The sequence below is a fragment of the Streptopelia decaocto genome, assembly GCF_964273445.1.
Source record: "Streptopelia decaocto genome assembly, chromosome: 8".
Taxonomy (NCBI): domain Eukaryota; kingdom Metazoa; phylum Chordata; class Aves; order Columbiformes; family Columbidae; genus Streptopelia; species Streptopelia decaocto.
In genome coordinates, this window is record NC_138662.1 from 10,131,594 (window position 1) to 10,158,408 (window position 26,815).

Genomic DNA, 26,815 nt, shown 5'->3' on the forward strand with positions numbered 1-26,815 from the left:
GGTACAGTGACACATCATTAGTTAAAAATACACCACAGCATAAAGAGCTTTAGTACAGAGAGAGCATTGGAATGCAGAATTACATGAAAATAGCTTAGGAAGGAAAATGAAAGTCATCTGGAAACTGATGATTTTTTTCTGCTCCTGGCTGTAGCAGAATAAAAAGGCTGCAACCACTCTGTGTATTACTACAAAAAGCAAACTTGGTACAATTAACAACACTGAAAATACAGTATAAGGAGTTATAAAAATACTTGAAATGTATTTCTAAAATGCAGATGCTAAACACCGGGTATAAGTGGGAGAAAGGCCTCAAAAGAAAACAAGGCCAAAAGCCTACAAGATTAAGAACTACAGGTCACCAACAGAGCCAGGCTCACATAACAAGCAAATACAATGAGATTTGTGACTTAAAGAAAGTTGCAGAAAGCACAAAAGAAAGAAATGGAAATCCAGCGCAGATGACAGCATCTCCTTGGGAGAATTGCTGTGCAAAAAACCCCACACAGCTACTTAGCACGCACGTCACATGTACGGTCTGGCAGATGTACATGATGGGTTCTGACAGTAACAGAGAGATGGCATAGAATGGGGATGCCCAGACTTAGTCCAGATATACAGTTCTGTCTAAAAACTGAAGCAACTTCCAGATCTGAACAACACTCCAGAGAGAAGTAGCACATCTCTTGTCTGAAGTTATTTGTAACGCTGCATAATGACTTTGAGCTGCTGCAGACTCTCAGCAGCTGAAAGAGTGAGCTGAGGTCCACATTTCTTTGCGAAAAGACAATATGGCCAGAGGTCCTCACAAAAAGACAACTTACACCTTGCTTGGAAACAGAAAGTTCACACTAATGCAATTAAGTGTGAAAGCCAGCCGTTAATAAGGTAACACTCATCTGCACTGCACGTGCCACAGGCACAAGCCCTTCTGCTTCAGTGCACAATGTCACATGCACAGCCCAGGACCCTCTCCACAGGAGCAGATGCACATAACCACATCCATCCCCAATGTGTGCATAGGTTAATTAAATGGCAACTGTAATTAGTGCACAACTCAGAAGTCCCAAACAGATGCTGAAGAAAGAGAAGCATATTGCTAAGTGCCAGAAAGTAAAGGGCTCATACTTCCTTGGTGGGACAGTCATTTCCTTCCAATAGCCTTCTAATCTAAAAAGAAGCCTAGCCAAGCTAATCTATATAACTTCCATTAGAAATTTATAAGACAAACTGTAGCTGGCTATAAATTGGTACACAATAGAGCACAACAGAAGTCAACGATAAGGCAAAAACAATAACAGAGAAACTAGAATGAGTTTTCATACGTGTTAGTGGGAACGAGGAACACAAGGACTAATTCAGAGCAAGGTTGTGCTGAGTCAGAGCAGATGTGAGCTGGTCCCTAGAGCATTCAAACTGTTTAGAATGCTTTAATGATAAAGATCAGGAAGTTCAAGATCCCAAGGTACATGAAGTTGTGAGCAATATATTCTTGTAGCACTATCAAAAAGAATTACTAAAATGAGATTGTCAATGGTGAAAGCTAAAGTTCATGTTCAAGTGGCATAACTCGACACATAGCCTACTGCAGCTACTGTACTGCACACCTTTTGAAAAAAGTCGTCAAGAAAAAGTGAAAGAGATGCTATAGTGACATTTTATAGGGGGAAAAGGGAGAAAGTTCTGATCAGCCTCTGAGGAGGTGTTTTAATTTTAGGATAACAGACTGTGGTAAAACTTAAACAAAAACACAAAAATCAGGACACATCTGTTCACTATGAAAAGTTTTTTTCTGTCTGTTTCCTGTGGAAGAAAAAAAGAGACTTGACGGACTGTGCTGAAGATAACATCTCATGTATCAAAGCAGGTGATACAGTACAATTGTGAAAATTTTTGTGGCATGAGAGGAACAAAGATTAAGAGGAAAGTGAGGATAAGAGATCTTTGAACTACTTTGAAGTAGAGTGCCACAAAGCTGATCTAAATTCCCATTAACTTTAGCAGTGCATGAAACACAGTTTACTAGCTCCATATTCAGGAAATAATATTATTGGGCAGTTAAGGTACTGAAATAAGTATTTACAGTAAGTAACAACTAACATCAACGCTGCATGCTCATAACTGATAATGAGTCAGAAGTACAAAACAGACTAAATAGTAAAAGTGCTACAGGAAAGAATGATAGAAAGGAGTTGTTTTATGTGAAGAATCAAAATACTGGGTATAAGACTAAAGTGGTAACTTCTAAAAGTTAAAAGTAGCAAGGGAGCTGAACTGATGAAAAAAGACTAGAAGGAATTACATACTATTATAGACACCAAAAAAATGAGTTATATACTGATTCCTTCTTTATGGCACATGGTGTATTGAGGACAACTGCCACTCAATAAGTACTGAAATAATAATATTTTATTAGAAAACTTCAAGCAGGGCAGTTGTACTACATCTCTAAAGATACCTTCCAACCTCAACTACTCTACGAAAACAGAACTCATAATGTTTTATATAAGAAGTTTTCTTTATAAAAAAGATCACAAGAAATTGAAACAAAACCCATGTTTCCAAGCAAGGAGGCAAAGATGTTCTTCCTAAAATGGTATAAATAGGTATAATGATCAGGTTGAACAAATTAAGCAAAAAAGAATCAAAATTCAAAATAGACTTCAAAATTTGTCCTAAGGCATATTACTCATTCCTTCAAGTTGGCAGATAGATCCTTTGAAACAGTGTATCTGCTTGCCAAGGCACTTTTGTTGGGGCAAGAGATGCAAACATGAACCTAAGATCAACACCAAAAAAATAGGCCAACCAGGCAAACTTTGCGAAGAGTAAGTTATGCCGTAACATGTTTTTGCAGAATCATAATATTTTGTATTAGTAACAATATAAGGGTGATAAAATTAGGTTCTAGTAAAGATTAGACTAACTATTTTAGTCTGCAAAGATGAATTTTAAGTAGTTATAGATTTCCTGAAGCACCTTCATTTCTGCGTAAATTGTTTATTTCTTGGGAATCCAATATTTAACAAAAAAAAAAAAAAAAGGAAAAGCATAAAGTGTGCTACAAGAAACTATAAAGGAGTAGACAGGCTCTGATGTTTCATCCAATCATTGTTTGGTTTGGTTTTGGATTTGCTGATTTCTAGCCAGAGGTATCACTTCGCTGTGTTTTGAAGTGCTGCAGCTCCATGATTCTGAGCAAAGAACTTGAATAAACTGATGCAGTATCAAAAGCTGGCAGCAATCCTTCTGTATTTCATGTCAGCACCAAAACACACCTTCATGTTTGCCAACTTGAGCATTTTTTTGCCTTATGAATATTCGGGGTAAGGGGCACGCAAGATGCCAAGTTAGTACACCTCATTTACATTTCTAAAGTAAATATTTAATATTCAGTAGTCCAAAATTAATTTCCTAAATGTTAATTGATGCTATTGAAAATTGCCAAGGGCATATTCAAGGCATTCAAATAATTAAGTTTTGATAGCTAAGAAGCCATTTTAGCAATGGTCAAAATCATCGCCATACCTTTTGTCCCATCTGCAGGAAGAAAAGCTTACTTTTTCTGCCTATTGGGGGGAAAAAAAAAAAAGTAAACCTGCTGCAATTTAATCTGACTAAAACCAATACTAATCTCAAACCTGCTTTCTTGTCCTTCACTTGAGGACAGAGCTCCTCTTATGGGTGCGTCAGGCCTTTTGTAATTTCTACCATGGATGTCACTGATTCAATGATTGGAGGCTACTCAGGTTCCCTTGCCACTCAGCCCCTCAAACATAATGAGAACTTCTTTAAATAATTAAAAAAAAAACTTAAACATTTTATGTGCAGGTCCACAGCCCAAGCAGTAGAAAGCAGGCAGAGATGACCACACTGCCCAGGTTGGGGTTCTCGGGCTCCCAGACGCACAGTTCTCACACTGAGCATCCCAGAAATCCCACTGTCCTCTCTTTGTACAGTTGGACCCTGGAAGACAACCAGCACCAACAGCCTTACAACAAGCTGCAGGAGGCAGAGAAAGCTTTCAACAGATATTTGCTTTTAATGAGAACTTGTTGAAATAAACTTAATTCTTTAAAATATTTGCTTGGAAGAAAGTCTCTTATCAGTTCACCAACAAGTTGCATTGAAAGCTGAAGAAATCAACCACAAAAATAAAAGCATTTAAACAATTGATGCATTTTGCTAACTCATCCAAAGTAATACCTGAGCATATCAAGACCAAGCATAGATGCCCAGAATTACAAACCCCACACAAGACTCTACCCAGATGCACTGGTACAGCATAGAGCAGACCTGCTTTCACTCCCTGTCCCCCTCACCTGCAAGCACCCAGCAGCTTACTGCCTCTGTTTATTCCAAGACTTCTTTCCCAGTCTGACCTCACAACCTGATACGCTCGGTTTATTAAAAAAAAAAAAATATCAAATGGCCTTTCTACAAACCTATCTAATGCTTCTTGCATATCTGTTGTCATTGTGCAACAGTTTGGGAAGGCTCAGTGCAGCTACCCTGCCAACACCGTGGTTTATCTTCTCAGACTTCCGTTTCTCTGTGCTGCACACCTTCAAGCAGGCTGCCTCCAACTACTCTCTCCCTTATATTACAGCCTGAGAGAATAACGTGCCATATTTATAATTATAATAACCATTGCTTCAACCCATGAAGGATTCTGCTTTTAACTTTGCCACATCACACGGGGCATTTGCATAGTTGTATTCAGACTTTTGCATCTTCCACATCTGAGAAAGCACTTTCATGTCCATTTTGCCGCTAGATTCTGATCAAGATGCTTGAGCTGAAGAAATTCTCCCTCTGATTCCTAACACTTGTCCTGGTTAACTATGAAACATTGAGTATAGAGACACAGAAGGTCTGAAATTACTTATCAAGTTAAGATTAGTAAATGAATTTCTAGTTCTTCAAACTCAAGGAGGTGGATATGCTTTTTCAAATAACTCAAGCTGGCACAGGGAGCCTTTTAAACCCATGTGTTCTGGGAAATTCAGCAGCTGTTCTAGCTTAAATTGCTTTCTAAAAAGAAGTTCTGAAATGGGTAAAAAGTTGATTTTGATTTTAGAAGTCCAGCCTATATCCACAATACTTGTAAAATACTAAATACAGTAAATCTCATTTCATTTGACTACCTTCTACATTATCTTGTTAATAATTGATTATTTATCTGCGAGAAAGCATATGGTGTTCCTCTTCTGGTTTGTAGGATAAACTGTGACTCTCAATTCAGATTAACAATCTACTCAAAAGTGTCAAATGCATGAAGACTAAGCAACAGTCCAAACTCTATAGGTGTGTTGGGGAAAATGCATCTGAGTAAATGGATAATCATGTCATTCCAGACCTGTTGCTCCAGCATTCTCCAGGAGCTCTACACTAACTTAAATATCCCTTGAGGCTCCAGCAACCAGGAGATACGGGATGACGGATGTACCATCTCAAACAGAAAAGCCTACTGTGATTTTAATTGAATTGTAGCAGCCATTTTATTTTTTTGCAGAGCAGCTAGACTGTGTACAGCTTGCTTGCTTCCAGTGACTGCGCAGTTTATTTCTCACTACACTAATCCCTCCGTAAGACAGCTTCTCATTCCTTTTAAGTAGTGCTACTGACAGCAGCTACCTATATCTTCGTTGTTTAAGGCTCATCCTTTTTTTATTAAATGGAAGTAGTTTATCTCAGACATACTTTTTTATTCCTTCCCCCACCCCCAGGCTCTACCATTTTTACATCCAAAGAAGGCTTCATCTTTTAGCAGTTCAGGAGTTGTCCTCATAACATGCTCTTCCTCTGTACTTTTAAGCTCACCTGACTACAATGTTGTAGAAATTAAAAACGGATATAGAAGAAAGGAAACTAGAAACCCAGAAAGTAAGAAGCAAACAGTGACACCCACCTATAAACATAAACCAGCTGTGAAATGTTCTTCAAAATATCTGGAAAATACACATTTACTTTGTTTTTTTTACAGGGGACTCCAATAAAAATGCCAACTGGCTATTTTAGTTGCTAATCTAAAGGGTGCAAAGCATTCATTTAATAGGGAAAAGGCAAAAGAGACTGCCAGGACCTGCCTCTGCCAGAGCATGCAGCAGGGAAGTATCACCACTCTACCATTCAGTAACACCATTGAATCAAGGCTGATGCATCTTGACATAGCTATTTAAGCAATGTTTAAAACTTAGTCAGTTTAGTGACTCTTTATAGTAGTAATGAACAGTTTAAAAATACCATAATAATTGCTTTTGGCCATCATCATCCAACAGCCATTAGCTGTTTATCTCAGAAAATTAATCCTCAAAGGGTGACCCTCATGTCCAAAATCTGCTCTCAGTCATGAAGAGTGATAAATTATTCTAAGCTAGTCCATAGAATCACTTTTAGTGTCATTTTATCAAAGTTACTTTCCCCTTAATCAAAGGCTAATGCAACATGAAATCCTTAAATATGGGCTGCACCATAAGATAAAGTTAGCCTTGAAAAGACTGGAAAATAGTAATTTGCACACACAAACACAAGATTTAGAAGTACCATTATAACCTACATCATCAATCACAAGCAACAGTGGCTTTAACAGGACTACTTTCAGAGTATATTTAACTCCATAATATCTTAACATTCTTGTAAGGCCATGATAAACTCTTTACAATATCAAACAAGTGCAGAAGTGGAGATTTGATTCATGCCAAAGTATTCTTTGCATCAGATTTCTTAAATAATGGCATTGTTACCCTACCAGACATTTGTTGGCTGTATTTTCAGTCCCATATACCCACTCAGAGAACACAGACAACACATATATTCACACCTATTCTGAAAGAAAACACACTAAAAGTTTTGCACAACCATATGAGAAAGCTCTCACTGAAATGAGGCACATCTTTAATAGCTAGCTCATCTTCCAAAACCTGTTTGCAAGGGAATATCTGGGTAGGTGCCCATGACTTTTAACATAATTTTATTGTAAGTTTTGTTCAAGTATCCAGTTGGTGCTGTTGTATTCATCAAGTTCTTATGAAGAAAAATCAAGTCACAGGTAGTCCAGCCTAAATGTTACTGTTACATAAGAAAAAAGGAAAAATGATCAAGAAAAATGCCGCCCCTACAATAATTGTAATCCAAGTTATATGTATCAAAAAGTTGTCATTTCATTCTGTTGTAAAATTAGTGAACTATCTCTGAGGTGCAACGTCAAAGAGAGCAGAGACTGCTCATTTTCTAAAAGATGCCACTAAATCCAGTGTAAAATGGCAATTTTGCTAATTCAGTTTTTCAAAACAATTGACTCAGTTTTAATTGTTCAGGCTTTCCACACAGAGGGGAGCACTAGTGGCATGAGAAATTCAACTAATACCAGAGAAGGAGGTGTCTACAGTGAGGGATGGTAGAGAGGCACAGATGGTGCAAAGAGCTAGAAAGGAACAAGGAGATAATAGGGGGAAAGAGATAGTAGATATTCAGAGGAGAAGTAGGGAAAGAATAAGAGGACATGGTGACAGACATCTGTAAATAAGGAGCCTAGGAAGGAGGACAGTTAATTTCTATGGATCCGGATAAGCACAGGGATGTCTGGAAATCACAAACATCTCTTTTTGAAAGAGTGATCTAAAAATTATGTATAGTAAGCCTACATCCAAGTAATCCTCTTACATGATGACCCACAAGACTTCTAACTGAGCAGATTTCCACCTGGAATGAGTGGCAGCTCTTCAGATTCAAGTAGCCAACAGCTACAAGACACAAACATTCCCACACCAGGCAAATGGGAAGCTACCAGTTTAATGCTGGATGCCCAAGGAGGAAGAAGGACACTACAGTTTCAAACCATGTCATAATTAACTGCTATTCAGACTATAAGGCAGAAAGCATACTCATTATAATTTCCTTTCCTAAAGCTATTACCTAGCACATTCAGCATTCCTATGCAGGCAAGGACATTTCTCCAGCACAACTGTACACTGTGTCTGCTCATAATAATTCTAATTAAAATTACACTTTAAGCCTGGTTGTTGAATACAATGCACAGATGCTACAAGCTTTCTAAGATGACTTGTAGCCTGTAGCTGTTTTAATTAGCTTGACAGGTAATAAAATAGCATTTTATAATTATACTATTAAAATGCATAAATGTTTCCTTTCAAATCTGTACTTACTGACTCACTTAGGTAAACAACAACCAGTTTTGGTTCATCAGACAGACAAGAAGCAAAACCCCAAATGTGGCTTCCTCCATGCCTTGCTTATGGCTTGGCAAGAACCACATGCTGCTTAAGAGTGAGGGTCAGGAAATCCTTGCCTCCCTGAGAGCTGAAATGTGTACAAAACCAGAATTTTCAGTTCCCGTAAGTGTACTTTTGTGAAGCATAATGTGTGTGACCCCTCACTTCCCTAAAAAGTGTGCAGTGCTCAGATCTTTGAGGGCACAACTGTGGATCTCAAGGTATGCTACCAGCCAAGAGCCCCAGCAGCAAGGGGCAGGTTTTAGGCAAAGTTTATGCAATTTCTCTGCTCAAGACATGTCAGAGGCTTAGATCCATTGCTATTCTGACACCACCCTCCCTCCCCCCTTCCCATGCACCACACGAACAGAATTCTGGCTTGTGGTCCTGTAATCAAAACTAAACATTACACATCACTGAACTTCTAAGCATTCGTATTCTCTAAGTACTTATCCACACTTAGCTTTTTTTAATACCACTTCACTACAAATGCCACCCCATTTATATCACAGAACTAAGGCATTTAACACAAATTCTGATCACACACTTGCTAATGAGAAGTGTTTACCAAATAGTTACATTGTTCTGTAAACAGAAAGCAATTTCCATTCTTCTGTCTATAGTGGTGTCAGCATTTGCAAGCCATTACTATTATGCATATAACTGTCTACTCCAGTCATTCACACTTGCCATCAAACTGGCATTTAAGGATTTGGAATGCAGAACACAAGTCTGCAGCCTAAAAATAATATCCCAAGATTTGATCCTGCACTTCTTATTCAGGCTCAATTAATCAAGGTTGCCTAACTCTTCAGAAGTACTTTTCATCAGAAGATTGAAAACACTTTCCAAATGAAATGGGTATCAGTATCTCCTTTTTACTATGGGGAACCTGAAAATGAGATTTCACCTGAGAAATGGCTTTGAGGCTAATTTAGGAGTATTGTCCAAAGGGATGAGGAGTCCATTATTCAAAGTTATCTTTTATATTAAGAAATAAGTTTTTCCTCTCAGACCACTAGAAAGTGATATATCACAAAATGTATCATTCTGTCTTTGGAAACTTCACACAAAGATAGCTTTGCAAGTTTAAGAAGACCCAACCTGAATAAGAATAGTTTACTTGATCTACAGCAGTAGTGCAGTTTTCATTGTAAACACCACTTGGGACTGCGGAGAAACTTCTAAATTTCTCCAAGGAAAAGAAGAATTAAGAAATTAAATATTTTGATGAGAAGGTATCTGTAACCTCTCTGAACAGACGGGACAATATTGTCTAAAATTTAGAGGGAAGATGATGGGTTTTTTTTAATATTTCATTCTAAGCTCTGGAAAGGTTTTGTTCTCTTTTGTAGATAACATAGTTAATACTCAAAAGCATGTTCTTCTTTGAAAGCAGTTTTATCTGTGGATATTGGCTACATGGAAGACAAGATTGAGGTAAGCCAGTTTTGGGGCAGGATAAAAGCAACATAGGAGGGATGCAGAGGAAAGCACAGAAAGGCAGAGTCTTCTGCTCTTGACTGGACCAGAGATGGACACTCCAAAGAGCAAGTTCTCAAAGTTAAATCTATATATCATACTTGACACTGTTCCAAGTGTAGCCGGGGAACCAAACACACACACACAACCACCACCAACAAAACAAAAGAATTTCAGGATTTATAGGACAAACCCCACCTCTCAACTAACAATTTTGATTCCTTTGGTCATTCAGCTGAGATGCCATTATAATTTGCGTTTCAGAAGTGCCACAGTTTGGGTTGTCTAATTCAACTGTAGAATCCATCATTCAATAGTCAACCAAACACCAGATCTGAAAAAATCTCATGACCAAAAAAATCTGAGACATTCCAGAAAAAAAAAAATCCCACTATTCATAACAAGATATCAATATTCTTTTGTAAAAGATTCATTCTTTAAGTTATATACATTCTTTTAAACAATGCCACATTTACAAAAATAGTTTTCTGAAGGCAAGCTGTTCCATGTTTTTGATAAATCATCCAATGCAGAATTGCATAAATGCAATATATACATGCTAAAAAATTTAAATGCAGACTTTTGACATATATTCTTTCAAAAAAGGTAAACAAAACTCACTGTCAACATACTGAGAAACTAAGAGGCAGATTCTCTTGACATTCAATACAATGGCCTTAGGAAAGACGAGAAATGAGTATCACCAACAAACAAATCAAAATAAGTATTAAAGAATTGTTACCTTCTCCAGTGCATGATATGTAGTCTTCAGTCAAATTTCCAATACCTGAAAGTAGAAATTCATATGAAAAGTCAGTTATACAGTATTTTAAGTCATTAAATTCTTATCCATAATAAATTCTTTTCTGGAGAAAAGGGCTGACTTTGAAAGTAGCAAACTAAAAATAAACAAAGTATCACAAGATAAAAGCAGTAAACTAGTCAGGTACTCCACCGAATTTTGCCACCGTTCATTTCATAGTTCCCCCACTGCACCAGTCTTCCTCTCCAAGAGCCCCCAGCCATGACACACCATTCACCAGCCAATTGCTCACTGCAGTCTCGGCACATTCCACTGGCATTCTGCTATTCCACCCGGGACTACTTGAACCTTATTTTTTTCAACTCTAATAACTTCATTAAGGGCTGATAAACACTTTCAGGAGCTAAAGACTCTCACAGTGAATCCCCCACTGCTCAAATGCTCTTGGTTTCCCAAAGCTGGCATAAATGCCCAGCTTCACGCTTTCACTCCTAACTCAGTGCAACTCTCAGTTGACATCAAACCAACCTAAATTTCAAAGAAAGGGCTGAAGCACAGCCATTTCCCAAGGAATTCCAGTACAATCACTAGATCATCCAAACCACCCACTAAACAAATTTTGGAAAGTAGAAAAACAATAGGAAATCCGTTCAATACATGTTTTTAATTATATAGCTTCACATATTCAGCAGCTGGCTATGGGGGACACAAAATACATATAGTAGATGCAGACGATATATTTCAGAAGCTAGAATCGGGTGAGCACGATAATACAGCAAACATACTAATATAAACTTTTGTGCTATCAAGACATCCCAGATAGAAGCAACAAAAAAAAGTCTGATATTTGGTGTAAAGATAATTGTTGATCATCCATTTTCTAACTAAAGGGTGTAGGTTGTATTATAACCCGAGATGAAGAAGTCATAACCACAGTGTGCTCCCAGCTTCTGTTCAAGTATGTAATACAGTTGCTGCTGAAGTCCCCAAGAATACAAAAGGCTTCTACACCATGTGCTCTTACCAGCTCTGCTGTGGGAGATTTTGTGCTGGGGAATTACACCACTGGGAGTCTGCAGGCATATTATGGCTTCACTTGAATATGTACTACTCACAAGCAACCAGCAGCTTTTAGGAAGGACTTAGCGTGACATTTCTCAAACTGGACTTCAAAGTTACACTCATGAAGCGTAACTGCTTTCAAGGAGTTACAGACTGGCTCATGTGTGGGTTTGCACAGCACCACTTTGCCACCCACATTTGTTGGAGTGAAGAGCTCTCTCCCAGTCCAAGCAACCTGATGGGCGACAGGTGGGATCCAGCACCAGTGCTGAGTGCGGGCAAGCCGGTTTGGAGAGGAACAGGCTTTAAGGCAGGCAGAACCAGATGGAGCCCACTTAAGTGAGCACAACGCTGGGTAGAGCAGATAAATATTTGACATTCAGAGCTAAGCTAATTAGACATCAAGAAGAAATGAAGGGTTTCATACCAATCAAAATATTACTCTATTTACTGTAACTGTTCAACTTAGCACTTCAGTCACAGAAAGTTTAGGAAAATAACTTACACCAGCTAAGAAATGCTCTAACACCAACATTGCTACATATTTTTAGACACCTACAAATCCATCCCTTGCTGTTGAAAATGAAGAAAAAGCCTCCAGTTTACTTTGAAAATTCTGATCTTCTCTATACTTGCCTATCCATCTCTAAAGTATCCTTGAACTTATGTGGGCACATAGGGCAGAGAGCCAAAGAAAAAAAAAGGTTTCTTACAAAACACCTGTCACACAACCTTCAGAACTGCATTTGATTTAGTGGTTTCTGTGTCTTTTTCAAATCCCTGTCATGCTTGTGTGCATAATTGAGCTAGGGTGGGGTTTTTTTGGCACCCATGTGGGCGACTCTGGATCAAATCTTGATTTTTCTCTTCCTCCACAATCCCAGCAAATGCATTTACTACAAAGCCTATTACTGCTTCTGTTGAAGCTGCTGACATTGGTTAGATATTCACTCAAGCAGGACATCTCATCCCCCATATGCCACTGAGTGCTTTGGATACTGAGTAATTTTGGATCAGAAGAAACACGTAACTGGTTAAAAAACCCTCCACATTATGACTTCTGTCTATTTCACAGATCAAACCAGCAGCATGTACCTACCCAAATCCTTCAGAAATTTCAGCTTCCAAACAACACACACTTTTATGGATAATTTCTTAAAACATTTTGCATTGGCACTGAGATATTTATTTGAAAACCAGGGAAAAGGCAAATTCAGAATGTTTTATTTTCAGCACAGTATTTCATCCTGTACTAATTGCAAAAGGCTGGACATTGCTCTTCACAGTCACGTGTTTGAAATGGTGATTAAAGTAATTGTATATTATCCTCACAAGCAGCACTGAACCTGGACTTCCAGTCTTGAAAACCTAAAGCATTTAAATTATATTACCCTCAAATATTCAGCAGTGTTCAAGCAACTTTGCTAAATAATAAAAAAACCTCCTGTAGCCCAGAGGGTTTGGCCCCAGCTTCCAATCAATTCAAACACACACCTTCATCCCAAGTGAACAACAGACTGGAACAGGTACGGAGGGAAGCAGACAGTGCTCTGTCCCCTAGGTGACACTATGGAAGACAGCACACTAAAAACTGAATTTAGCAGCTTCAGTATTTTCTGCATCCCTTGTCAACAGAAGGCTTTGAAAAAAAACTTCAGAACACAGATATGAAGTTGTCTCAAAGGAAAAAGGCAACAACACTCTTTTAATGCAGCTCCCCAGTTGCCACTCCAGTTGTCCTCGAAGCTATAACTTCCAAGGAATCTAAAAGAAATTCAGTTTTGCACAATCCTCATTTCATGTAAAGGAACAGCACATACTTCAAGGAAAAAAAATCACTTAAGGATAGAAATGAAAATAGAGAGGCACCATTTCATTTTCACACAGATACTGTATAATTGCACAAAAATATTCTACTTTTCAGGTGGAGGCAGTTCTTTGGGAGCTGGCAACTGGGAGTACTGATGAGAGCCTGAAAAAGTGCTGATCTCTCATCTACTGCCAGCAGAAATCCATACATTACACTCCAAGTTTATATTGACACACTAATGCAGACTGAGCTGAAAGAAGCTATCCCCACAGAAAGCAGAGATACATTTCCCACCTGGAAGTTTATTAGCATAATATGCAAATACTGACATTCCTAATACATCTTTCCTCAGAGTACTTATGTGAAATAAGACTGCAGAGTAAGGGTGATGGTGTTTCTCTATGGGAGGAAATCAAGCCTGGTCGATGGCAGGAACATTACTGATGCATCAGACTCCAAATCCCCAACCGAGAATTTCCCTTGTTCACTCCAAACATGCAACATCTCATTTGTTGATGATTTTTTCATCTTTTTTAATGCCTCTATCTCTATTCTGAGCTTCTGTTTATCAAACTAACCTATTCTGGCACCATTTTGTATCGCCTGCCAAAACATAGGCTAGTCTTATCCTATCTTCCAAATTCATTGTTTTTAAGAAAGCTTAAATAATGAAACTACCCAATTTTGCATCTCTCTGCTTCACTCCAGTCTCAAATCATGCACTCCAGAAGCCCTCAGACCACCAGTTTGTCTTTATTTGAAACTCCCCATATACAGTTTAAGCGTTTTCCCTGCTTCTGCCTTCTAATCTGAATGTGACATCCTTCAAATCTTTCTATAAATGCAACATTCCTCTCTTAACAACAAGCTAAAGAAATGCAAGAACCACAAGCCTGCAAGCCCATGGGCTTATTAATACAAGTTATTAAATAATCAAGCGCATCTGAACTTGCTTTTGCTTATTTTTCTTTCCAGCAGTCCTACCAGCCACCATGAGGAAAGTCGTGCTGTGCAACTGCTCCTATTGCTGTTGCTCCTGGAGGGCATTTCTCTGAGCAAAACCAATGCCCACCCACCCACTTTTGCTCTAACCTGGCTCTGCTACCTTCTCAGAAACAAAGCCAGGGGACACTAACGCTGAAACATCACCCAGTTTTACTACCTGTATCAACAGATGATAAGCAAGTGGTCCAGCAAAGGTGGTATCGAGCATCAGGCATGTTATTTCCTTGCCATCTTGCACAACAGAAAACCACTTTATTGAGCATCGTCTGCCAGCTGCAGCTGAGACATGGTGCAGCCCTTCCTCAGTAACATCTGAATCCTGGGTTTGCCTCCTGTTCATGAATTCAAACATTGTTACTAATACAATAGACTGATTATGGGAGCTAAAGGGAAAAGACACAGTTTTCTGAAGCTGAAATATAAATCCAGTACGCATTTGTCAGAGAAGCATTTCCTGTGCATTTAAACATTGTTTAGTGAGTCAGCCAAAAGCATTTTGCAAGTGTAATCTATCTCATGGAGAAAAACTCAACAAGCCTAATCACAATGATAGCTCTCCCAGGGTTTGATAGGTTTAACTTCAAAGTAAAACACTGTCAAAATAGAAAACCCATGTGGTTTGTTATAACAGAAAAAGTGAAAATTAAATATTTCAAAGTTATTTTGAGGTAGCAAAATACCTTGGTCTCATCAAGTGGGGATGAGCATTACAAATTTATATTGGATTTTTAGGCTTTACAATGCCATTTGTTTGATGGCATTTGCTTCGTAAATGAAAAGAACACTGACCTGCATGAGTGCTTATTGATAATAAAATAATCTTTAGACACCAGAATTCTTTGGAGAGATTGTCAAATCTCAAAATGATTCACCAGCTGGTTCATAAATTGAACCTCTAAGCTACATAACCCTTGAAATTGTCTTCTATTACCTAAAATGGGCTTCCTGCTTCATCAGAATAGGCTCAGAACAACTGCTTACTGACTGCAGACAGAGAAGAGGCACCTGTTTGAAAGGGTTGCTATTTCAAAGCTACTTTCCCTTAAAGAGATACAAGTGAAGAGTCCATATATCAGTAAAAAGCCCAGAATAACTACAGGAGACCCCAGAAAGGATAATATGCTCATCACCTTTCTACTTTAAATGCAAAGTAATGAAAGGCATTAAGTTGTTTTGCATTGTGAGTAATATTCCAGTCTCTCCCAAGCACTGATTGAGATCTTTTGCTCATCTGCATATATTGCATCAACCCAGCCACTTACCAAAGGTTATTTTAACAGAACATGTCATGCTTTGGTGATACAAAGTGAAAACTGACTGCATACAGAGTCAGGGTTTTTTTGTATGTGTGTTGTTTTTGGGTTTTTTTATTACCAAAATGTAACATCATCTTGGCAGTCCACTACAGCTTGTTTTGTAAGTAACAAAAGGGGATGAGTTGTACCAGCTCCTCCATAAGAAAACAACCACATTTTATTCACCATCACTGTAAACTGTAGGTTTATAATCTTCATAATTTTTAATGAGATGTCAAGAGCCCATGTAGTAGGTCTAATGCTGTACAAGACCTCAGTTTAACTCCTCCTCCCCAAAGAACATCAGTTGCAGTTCTCCACACCATCAGCAGCCAACCAGGCACTCCACCGGACAGTAACTGGAAAGAGTCCACCACAGCTTGACAAAAACAGATCAGATCTTCTAATACTTCTGTATTTCTGTACTTTCTTTTAAAGTTTCTACTTGGCCAAAAGCCTGCCTCAGCTGAAGGACACAGAGCAAAGGATATTGTTCCATGTCACATCTGAGTGATTCTTTGCATGAAAGAGCAAGGAGAAGTTAACAGGCTATACCCTATCAGGGAAGGGAGGGGATCATTAGTTCCCCTTCATTTCTTGTTCCTATCACTCTATTATATCTTTTCTTACAGGGGTTGTAGTGCCAGAAGCTAAAATTAAAAGTGATCAGAAATATCTCTAATCACTTGTAACCAATTACAAAATACCAAACAAGAAATGTCAGTGATAAAAGATAAATCAGGTACTGAGCAATTAACATCTACACAACTTGTAATAATTAGCAACCTCGGTGGTTAATTTTGTAAGTTTTACCATTCAGTTTTCATTTGAGGTGACAATTTAGTACTTGTTTGCAAGCTAAGGTATGTATTAATACAGTCCTCTGATTGCTGTAAATGAAGGCCTTAAATATTTACTGCTGGTAAAACATTTTAAACTTTAAGCAAGATTATCTTCTAATGTTCAGCCATTGTGAGATTTTTATGACTTGTGTTGAGGAATAATCTTCTGCGACAAGATAAAATGGATGTACACCCACAGTCTACCCTTGCTAGAGCTACAGCTCCATCACCATTAAATTGTTTGTTTTTCTTTTAAATTTGTTCCTTGTCCTTGCAAACCAGAAGACATTTCAGACTGCCCACATACTCCCTCAACACCATGTTCTCTACAAAACAAGGTCTTTTGCTTTCTAAGTTGGTTTCTTTTAAAAATTGCTAAGTTACATAACTAGGTCGCACAGTACAGAGATACATGAAGCTTGTTGAAATTTTTGAAGTTAAACATGTCCCACCAGTCACAAAACAGACACCTCCTGGTGCTTACCTCCATTCTTTTTTATATAAAAACCAACAGTACAAATAATATATTTATAATACCTTTATATTGCTCTATTCAACCAACATGGATCAAGGTCAGATGAATAAATGACATGACAGTGACACCACACACACACACAAAAAAAAGCCTGTAACATTGGACTAGAAACTCCCCATCAGCTTCACAGGTTGACATGACAAACACACACTGTGGGACATTTGGTGTAGGATACACAGCCAGGGTGACCCTGCTCACCTCAAGGATGCCTCAACATAACAAGTAGCATTTTTTTAACCCATTGCTTTCTGAAGTTTTGGAGAATGAAGGGGTCAACCTGAAGTTTCAATAGCCCATGAGCTGTTGTATTTCCATTTACTAGTGCTCTGAAATATCAGTACAAGCATATTAACATGCTGCTCCTGCTCTCAGAGGTTCACTCGCAGCCCAGGATGAAGCTTGGAGAGCAAGTGTCATACTGAAAGAGCAGCACTGGGTGGAAAGACAGTGGACAGCCAAGGGAATGCCTCTACTTCTACTGCCTTGAGAAAAACATCTTGTTTTTAAAAATGCTGAATTGTAACTAAACAGAACTGTTCCATAATCAGTCTTTAAGACAATCAATTTAGCAAGTCTTGGATGCCACTAGGGAAAGCTAGAAGCAATGCCCACAAAAGCCACCTTGCCCTTAACAGAAACCTAAAAAAAGTGTTTATGTACAGTATTTTGAGAATAGGAAACAGATACATGAGCTACCAATAGTTTGCAGCATTAATATTCAATAGAGAGCTATAGATTTTTTTTTTTTTTACCTTATTCAGTTTGCTCTAAGCAGGGCACAGCAGGGAAAGCAAGTGGTGTAACAAAATTGATAGCAAACAGCAAAAGCCTTACAAAAACTTCCCAAGTACAGAAGAATGTCATTAGCAACTGTGGTACAATAAATCTCACTTCCCAGGAAACAGCATTCAGGATTTCTTGTTCAGGGCAATGTCATCACTAATCAGGAACCCATGTTTTAAAATTATATTGTAGAGGATTCAAAAAATATTTAAGAAAAACAACTGATAACAAAATACAATCTTTAGTTTTCTAAGAAAAGTTCCTTCTAAATTATGTGTTTATAGATAAAGCTAATTGATTAATCAAAAAAAAAATCTCAGTATTTAGTAGTAGCAGACAGTTCAAACTAAAAACCTAAGATCACAGGGGAAAAACACCACCACCACCACAAAGACTGCATGCAAAGCTTGGTGGAAGCAACTAAGAAAACAACTTTGTATCTAAAATAAACCAAAGAAGTACATGCCATGCAACTGGCAAGAGATCAGACTCTGCTCCATCCATGACAACTAAAAGCAGCACACAAAGACAAAATTCCAGAAAATCAATTTATTTAGTTTAGTGCCATCTGTTTAATGCACAAGTTACAAGTATAAAAATAGACATGTCCTGAACAATAAAACTACAATACTTCAAAGCAAGAGATTCAAGTGAAAGCCACATATATGTATTACCTACAACCAGCACACACTCTAAATACTAACTGTAAAATCAGAAGAGCTTAGTGTACAGTACCAAATTGCTTCCTTTAGATTTCAACTAATTTTGTAACTGTTTTTCCTAAGTCTAAACAGAAACGTGAACAGACCATAAGTATTTTTCATCTAGCAGGCAGGCCACCTCTTTCTCTTCCCCTTTAATTTCCCACTCCTGCAGCAACGTCTTGCAAAAGAACTAGAGAATATTTTGTCAGTTTATTCTCCAAGTCACTAGGTTATGACTAGGAGAAAAAAAAGAAGAAAAAGTCTGACGCAATGTAATCCATCCACGTTCAGAAGCGCAAAAAGCTATTAGTCTGCATCCTAGTGATACCAAGCCCTTTTCATACAAACGGTAGAACAAGCTAAGCTCCCCAGCCTTGACATCTGTCAAAACTGAACCAGTCTCAAGTAGTAATTTATATGGGTAGCTTTTTTCCTACTGTCCTTCCAGCAGTTCAATTATTGCAGCAGCATCATGAATAAGTGGTATTATTTTCAGTGAAAATTATAGAAAAATAAAAGGAAATACAATAAGCATAGGATTTGCCAAAATCTTTTTTTAATATATTTATGAATTACTTTCCTTCCATTCGTTGTGTCCTACTGCTGCAAACATCAGTTCAACAATTTCCCCCTATTTCAGATTCATCAATTTTGCCATGATGTCCTGTCTATTAAGTCCTATTCATTTTAATCACACAATAAATTTGAATTATATTAATAGATGTACAAGATGCAAAAAAAAACAAAAAAACAAACAACAAACAAAAAAAAGCCCAACCAAACAACCACAAACAAAATACACATGCAGCTCTTGCTCCTTATGCCTACACCCTGGGTAAAAGTATTAATGAATTTAGCTATAAAAATTAGTAAATCAGCACTAAGTTGTGTCATTGTCGACCTAGTGGAGCACAGTCATACTTTCAGGCTATGTTTTTACATGCAGATAATTTGTGTTATCATAAGAAGCAGGCCAGGTTTGTTTATACAGTCAGTGGTCCACATAGCATCAGCCAAGCATAACATCACCTCCCATGGATAGGAAAGCTGGTACAGGTGGAAAGAAGGCTGAAAAGGTCTTAGATTGTTTTGGTAGCCACACCATTTTAAATGACAGCAAATACAAAGCACAACATTTTTCAATACTTAAATGCTCAGTTCTTCTCTATTCTTAGTAAAAGATACTCCTACCTTCATCCTTTGGCACCTGGCACTAAAACTCAAGCAAGAGCTAAGGCCACACTTCAGTAAAAAGAGCGCATGAAGAGTGACATGCTTTTCAAGGGCTAATACTCCCAGCAGCTTCATATTGATGGGTTGATGGTCTCTTGAGCTGATGCAGCCCACAAGGTAGAGGAGGGAGATCAAGGGAAAGGAGGATGGCTTGAAGCCACAGACAGACCTGTTCAAGGATCACAAATAACCCCACAAGTGCAGATAAAATCCTGTCCATGAAGGTCAAACATGAACTTGGCAACCATGAATCCCACAAACCAAGATAAAAGACTCAGCCAACCACAGAGTGTTTTCAACAGCATAGGCAGCACACCTAGAAGAGCAAACCTGGTCCTGAGCACAGCAAAACATCACTAAATTGCATTTAGATCTCACTGACGTTCAGAGGATCTGAGCTGGCTGCAGAAGTTACTTTACAGCACTGCTGATAAGGTCAGGGCATCCAGGATCTCAAAAAACACACACACCACTCAACAAACGAGCCAATTAAAAAAACCCACCAAAACAACACACCACTATAAACAGAAAAGGATGTTTTGTTCTAAACACAAACTTCAGAACTACTTATGTTTTTGTTTGGGGTGTGGGGTATGGTGGGGGAAGTACAAACTTGCCACTTCTTTCTCACTAAGATATAGGAAGAAGCTTTGACCCCCTAGAGATGAGTGAAACCACACTGCAGCATGGCTGGTGTTAGTAGCAAGTGCCAACATTCACACTTGGCCAAGACATCAAAGTGGATGAGTAGAGCTCAGAAGAAATAAAACCCTGAAGCTTTTGGTGATTCGTTTCTGAACCTGCACACTTATTTTCCATTTCATCAATATGTATCTGAAACCTTTTAAACAATAGCACCTTTTCCCAGCTTGCACCCTGCACCCCAGCAGAGTAGGAGGCAGCACAGAAGTCCTGAAGCCATATCAGCAGCCACAGCATCCTGGGCTCCTGGATGTCACCCAGCCAGCCTGGTTCTTGGCAGGATCTGCTTGTGAAGCCGGAACAGTTTGGAGCAGGATTTGATCCCCTCTCAGCAGCTCTATTAACTGCAGCTTCCACAGCAAAATAGCCAGTTGGTTAATTACATTGTTCCACCAAACATTTATTACTAGTAAAACAGATTTGTTGTGCCTGCCAGGCCATGATTGGTGACGTGAAAATATGTTTTGAAAGCCAAAAGGAGAGTACTAACTTTCCCATAATAGGGAAAAATCCAAAAATAAAAAAAACATGTTCATAGCATCTAAAATAAAAATGTTAACATTCAAGGTATATACATAGAAAGCACAAAATTATCTACATATGCATTTACATAAATATGCTTCATAAAAATAATGAGAGATCTGTAAAATGCTATAAACCTATTTTGTACATCTCACAAGAACATATAAATATATTGTGTGCATCTTTATGTATTTATTCCACATGAAACATGCGGAGAAATTTAGCTCTATCAAGACAAGCACTCACACACTTCAAAGTTTCGGAGATTTAAGTTCTAACAAAGCTGACATTTTGTTCCTTTGTGTGTGCACTACAGTTATCGTTTATGTAATGTATTTAACTAAAACCTTGGGTCAAGTTCAGCCTTAGAGGTAAAGAAACAAGTAACAAGCCACTTCTGCTACATCTACATAAACTGTCTCCCAGAAGCCTCCATTATTACTGCAAAGTTTGCTTAACAAGTTTTTGAGAGAAATCAAAGCAAGGCAGCTCAAAATTTTTCTACAGATGTTTTTAGTATGGATTTTATATAGAAATTCTGATTTCATCAAGCATAGTTCTTTTCCCCTGGTAAAAAGTTATGCTTTTTTCCTAAAACAAACACACACAAACAACAACAACAAAAAACAACTTAAGAATTCAGCAAGTAAGCCCATTTTTTTTCTGGGTTTCTGGTTTTCCAGCTAGTTCTACTAAAAATGCACTTAATTTAAAATTGACATTAGTGTCAAAAATCAATCTTATCTCTTACTTTTAATTGTACTTGACTCCACTGCTCAAAGGTGGCATGGAACATTAGGGATCTTGCTATGATCCAGCTGGAATCAAGTACAGCTGACTCATTTCCCCTCCCCACTCCTCTTGAAAGAGTTAATCCAAATATCTCCATCTTCAAAGTCATTATTCTATCAATATGCTGAATAATTTAGAAGGCAGCTGTTTGACTTGACATTTTTATACAGGTCATAAACTCACTAATACACTGAAACCTATGCCTTAACTAGTACTTCCATGGGGTAAAAGCTGCTCAGGGACTAAGCCACATATATGCTGCTTGCAATTATACACCACAGGACTGCCAGAGTTTCACCTCGCTTTCTAGCTATTTTATGCATATTTTGGTGACCAAAACCAATTCCTTCCCTACAGAAGCCATATATCACTACTTACATGCTCATATACAAACACTGATAACATGAACTTTATCATATCTGTACAACATTAAGGAGATTATTTAATCCTCAAAGGCTAAGAATTAGCAGTGGACTATTTCAAAAGTAGGAGTGAGGGGTAGATTTCTTTTGGACAACTCCTGGCTGTTCATCCCCAGCGCTTTGAGCAACTGATCAAGTCACAAGGGAACTGGCCAAGTACAGAAAAGAAGTTGCTATTTAAGAGAACATGGTGGGGGGCCGGGGCAGAGAGAGAAAACTACCTAGTAGCTTATATACTAGATAGGGTTTTCCTATTTCTTTTCAATATTCCTTTCATGCACTTACCAAAATGCAGGGAAATGTAAATATATATATAATAGAAGAGAAGGAATAAGCAAATGCAATGGGAGAGCCAGGAACAACACCACACACCAACGCAAAAACTCTAGTAAAGAACACATAAAGCTATGTTGCGTAGAGTAAATCCTCTTTATATACTGCTACTACAGCTCAACAATGGAAAAGACTCATCTCATACTACTTTTGTGCAGTTTAAGCAGGAGTTAACTAAAATATCCTCTAAGGTTTTGACCAGCTTTAGACCTTAACTCACCGCTATATGCTGCGTAGGGCTTGCAACCTTATAATGCAAATAAATAATTACACTGTTAAAGCAGACCCAAATGAGTCAGAGTCCAGCTCCTAGATGTTTCTGAATACAAATTAATCCTATTAATCCTTATGTGCATCCATGAGAAAAACAGCAGATATCAGAGACCACCTTCCAGAGGTCAAGAGCATGTAAAATGTTTCACAGGAGTCTCATTAGCTACAATGCTTCTCCAACTGACATAATAGTAACTACTACTACCAACACATCTGGAAACCTCTCAGGACCTTATGTTTGTTAATTCTTGTATCAAGACTTGTGTTTCTTATATACAAATGAGGATGGCTTGTCTGCAGGACACTAAGCAGCAAAACAATAATTAACTCCAGGTACATGTTCACATCTTCTGGAAGACAAAAAAATACCAACATAATAACATTAGTTTTACCAAAGGAACTGCGTAGGCGGTATCAGCATAAAGAAAAAAAAAGTTCTCAGAAAAAAAACTCAACAGAGACATAAATAAACACAGAGACTAATCATTGACCAGAGCAATTTACCCAGTTCTGTGCTAAGTCCTCAGAAAGACAGACACTACCTTCAGGCTAAAGTCTTATTCCACCATCTTCTACAATTCCCAAAAGCTGTTTTGGCAGCAGAAAGTCTTCCCAGAGTAAGGAAGGGCAGGACCCACAGCATTGCCCCAAGAGCCCTCAGCCAGCTCACCAGAGACAGGTCCTGGAAATAGTCCTGCTTGGTGTGGAACCAGCCAGCAGCCCCCTCTCCCCCAGGCAGAATCTGGTGCTTTTAGGCAGCCACCTTCTCTAATAAGCTCCTGCAGAGCTTAATCTCCTCCCACTCCACTTCAGGCATGCTTTGACCCTCCCAGCGGCTCCCAGCTGGGCATGGGAAGGCTGGGCTGGGGCAAACCTGACAGACTTTCTGTAGACAAAAAGGGCTGGCTGGTAGTCCTGCCCAATAGGCACACAGTTGGTGATCATTAACAAGAATTATTTCCACCACCAGACCTGTATGAAAATGTAGAGATGGGGAAATGCTAAATGAGGGGGAGGTTGAAACTGTGGCTTTGGTGCCATCTACCATGCACTTAGGCAGAACAGGAGAGGCACCTCTCATCCCAGAGCTTCTCCATCAGTCCCAGCAATGAGATGATTGCTATGGCATAACACTTCTGGACAATATGAATCCGACAGTGGCATGGCTGGGAGCTATTTTGTTATATGCAGAAGCAGCAATGAGAAGTGAAAAGATACTCTCCCTTGAGGAGACATAGAATCCTTCACTAAACTCAGGAGTCTAACCAGCAAAGCAAAACAAAAATCCTTTGCTAACAAGGCATCCAGCAGCTCCAGCCCAAGAAGAGACATGAACTATCCCACAAGATGATACTGTCCTTTGTGCCACTCAAAGCTGTTCTGTGAATTCTAAATATTCTCCCAGATCTTCAGATTAGAGAAACAAAAATGCTAATGAACTGGCCTTGAGCAAGCAGCAGCATGGGGCATCTCCCTTCTCCACCAAACCCCTTCCCAGCAGCACAAGTAACAAAGCAGACTTTTCCCAGAGGGGGAAAAAAGTCCCTAACTGGATCTCAGAAATCCCCTGTTATGACAATGCTCAGAAATGGTAATGCTCAAAAAACACTATATTTCTTTTAGAAGGACAAGTCCTGTATCTGGAGGATGGGATGACAGGAAACAAGCTGTGACTGTGAAGTCTGGCATCAGAGTAAGTCTACGTGGGGTGACAGAGAACCGAGGGAGTGAGGATAGCAGCAAGGAGAATAAAATTACCATTATTAGTACTGGACATGAAAGCTACCATTGCCCTTAATGGCATTCATAAAGTACACCCTTAGTAGGTATTACTGTAATAGGGTAATATTTTTTGTTAGAGCTGCTCCATGGAAAGCATTCATCCATGCCAAGAACGGAGGTCACTGTCTCACCGCTTCCTCATGGGATGCGCTTAGATTTCTACTCAAGAGACCCAGTGCTCTCTCCTATTAAAAATTCTCTTTTTAAGGGAGAGGGGCAAGTTGGTATTAGGAGACACAGAAAATATTTTAAAGTGGAAAATGAATACAGGCCAAAAGCAAAATGCAACTCTGTGTGCCTTAGCTTGCAGAAAGATAACCTAACTCATTCAAAGTAACTTAATCTAGACAACAGCAATTTTGGCCGTAGAAACTGCTATACACATTGAAAAGGAAGAAAAGTCAAAAGATTTGCTCTCAACTGCAATTATTTTAACTACAAATAAATACATCACGTTCTTTACAAGGTACAAATAACTATATGCAATTAGATGCTAATTACTTACAATTAAATTGCAGTGTAAATACAGCAATGCACAAAGATAATCAGATGGTTACTTGTACAATGTAAATTAATTGATAACAGGAGATTTACAATTGCAAATTAGAGTGATTATATTTTGAATACTATGTTAGATGTTAGGTATTACCCACAGTTAATGCTGAGCTTTTTTTTTCCCCCGCAATAGGGTAACATCATGCATTACACATGGCAGTGGGTATCCCGCTCTGGGGTGGCAATGTGAGGAAGTAGGTGACAATTTACTGAGTCAGCACATACCCCCTTTGCTGTTATTTCCAACATAATTATCCTACATAATTTCCATCACTATCTGTTATCTGAAACATTCTCCATGCTGCTGGCAATAGGATACTTAGTTCTGATTAGCTTTGGAGAGAGAAATTTCTACAACCTTATCTTTTACTTGCATTTCTGATTCCCTCTCCTCTTAGCTCCATCCGGCACTCAATTTAGTTTCACTTGTGTGGCCGTCTACAGCTATAAACATCAATTGTCTGCAATTTTACGCCTTCAGAATCCTGGGATTTTTTCATTATTTCACCAACATGCAGAAGGAAAATCTACCATCTATTCATGAAATAACAGCAGTGGGTGGTTTTGCTGCTTACTGGAATGTCTTTGTCCTTTTCTTTGAGGTTGTGCATGTGTGTGTGTGTGTATATTTGTGCTATTCCAGAGCATCTGCCTGTTGTCCCTGGTTCTTGCTAGAAAAAGGATGTCTGCAGTAGCCGTTTGTTGATTTTCTATTGACTTCTGTTTGAGGCTGAAGGTGTTTCTCATTACTTTCTTATAATACAGTGAGGATGCCAATTTAGCTATGTTGACCTTGCAATGATATTTATTTCTTCTTGTATTAGTGCCTGTGTTGAGCATAGGTTTTATTACTCATTTTGTGTCTGTGTTTTGCTGATCTGGGATTATGTGAAGCAGCTAGTAGGCTTGCTGTGGTCAGTAATCTTGAGTGAAGTCTTGATTTTAGCTCTGTTATAATGACTTCCAGGATTCTGTGATGTAGTTCAATTGATGGGACAGTTTTGCTTAAAAGTACCAGATATAAAAGTCAGAGCTCTGACTGATAATTTAACTAACACTTAATCAGTGTCAAATTACGTGGTTACATGGCAATACTGTATAGTAAGAAAACAGTAATCTCTTCTTTGGTATAAGCACTCAGAACATCATAGCCAACTTCAACCGTTAAAAGTAACTTTCAGTATAAATCTGCAAGAGTTAAGATTTTTTTGCCTTCTCGTTTATGACCCTTTCTGTTTCATTGTATGACCAAACTTTTCAACTTCATCCTGCAAATGGCGAGAAACATTATTTCAAGTAGAAGGGGAAAATACACCATGCTGTGCTAACAGAAATAAAGAATTCCTCCTAGGGTTGTTAAGGGATGTACTGATTAAAACTACAATTGCACATTGCAAAAAGAGGAGAGTTTGGTAGTTTAAATGGCTGAATTTTTAGCATTTCCTCAATAAAGATAAAAACGATGCCAGAAGGATTATTATAAACTGAGGTCTCAGTTCTCTCTGAATGTGGTTTTTGCACTCCACAATGACATATGTAAATTTGAACCATCAATAGACCCAATGAAAGTGCATAAACAGTGGACAATCTGGAGGAATTTCTTGCTTAAGCAACACTGAACACATCCATAAATGAGATCTTCAGGATTTTTAGGTTATTCAGATAGTGAATTTCAAGTAGAATGGT

General features: G+C 38.4%; 1 protein-coding gene across 2 annotated transcripts in view; it reads right to left on the reverse strand.

The window, feature by feature from the left end:
- LOC309443117 (contactin-4) overlaps positions 1-26,815 on the reverse strand; it is a 331,164-nt gene that overhangs the window by 281,738 nt on the left and 22,611 nt on the right. For both annotated transcript variants that reach the window (XM_082059766.1, XM_082059765.1), the window contains exon 2: positions 10,459-10,503. The gene's annotated coding sequence lies outside the window, so the exon portion shown is untranslated. The remainder of the gene's footprint in view (positions 1-10,458; positions 10,504-26,815) is intronic.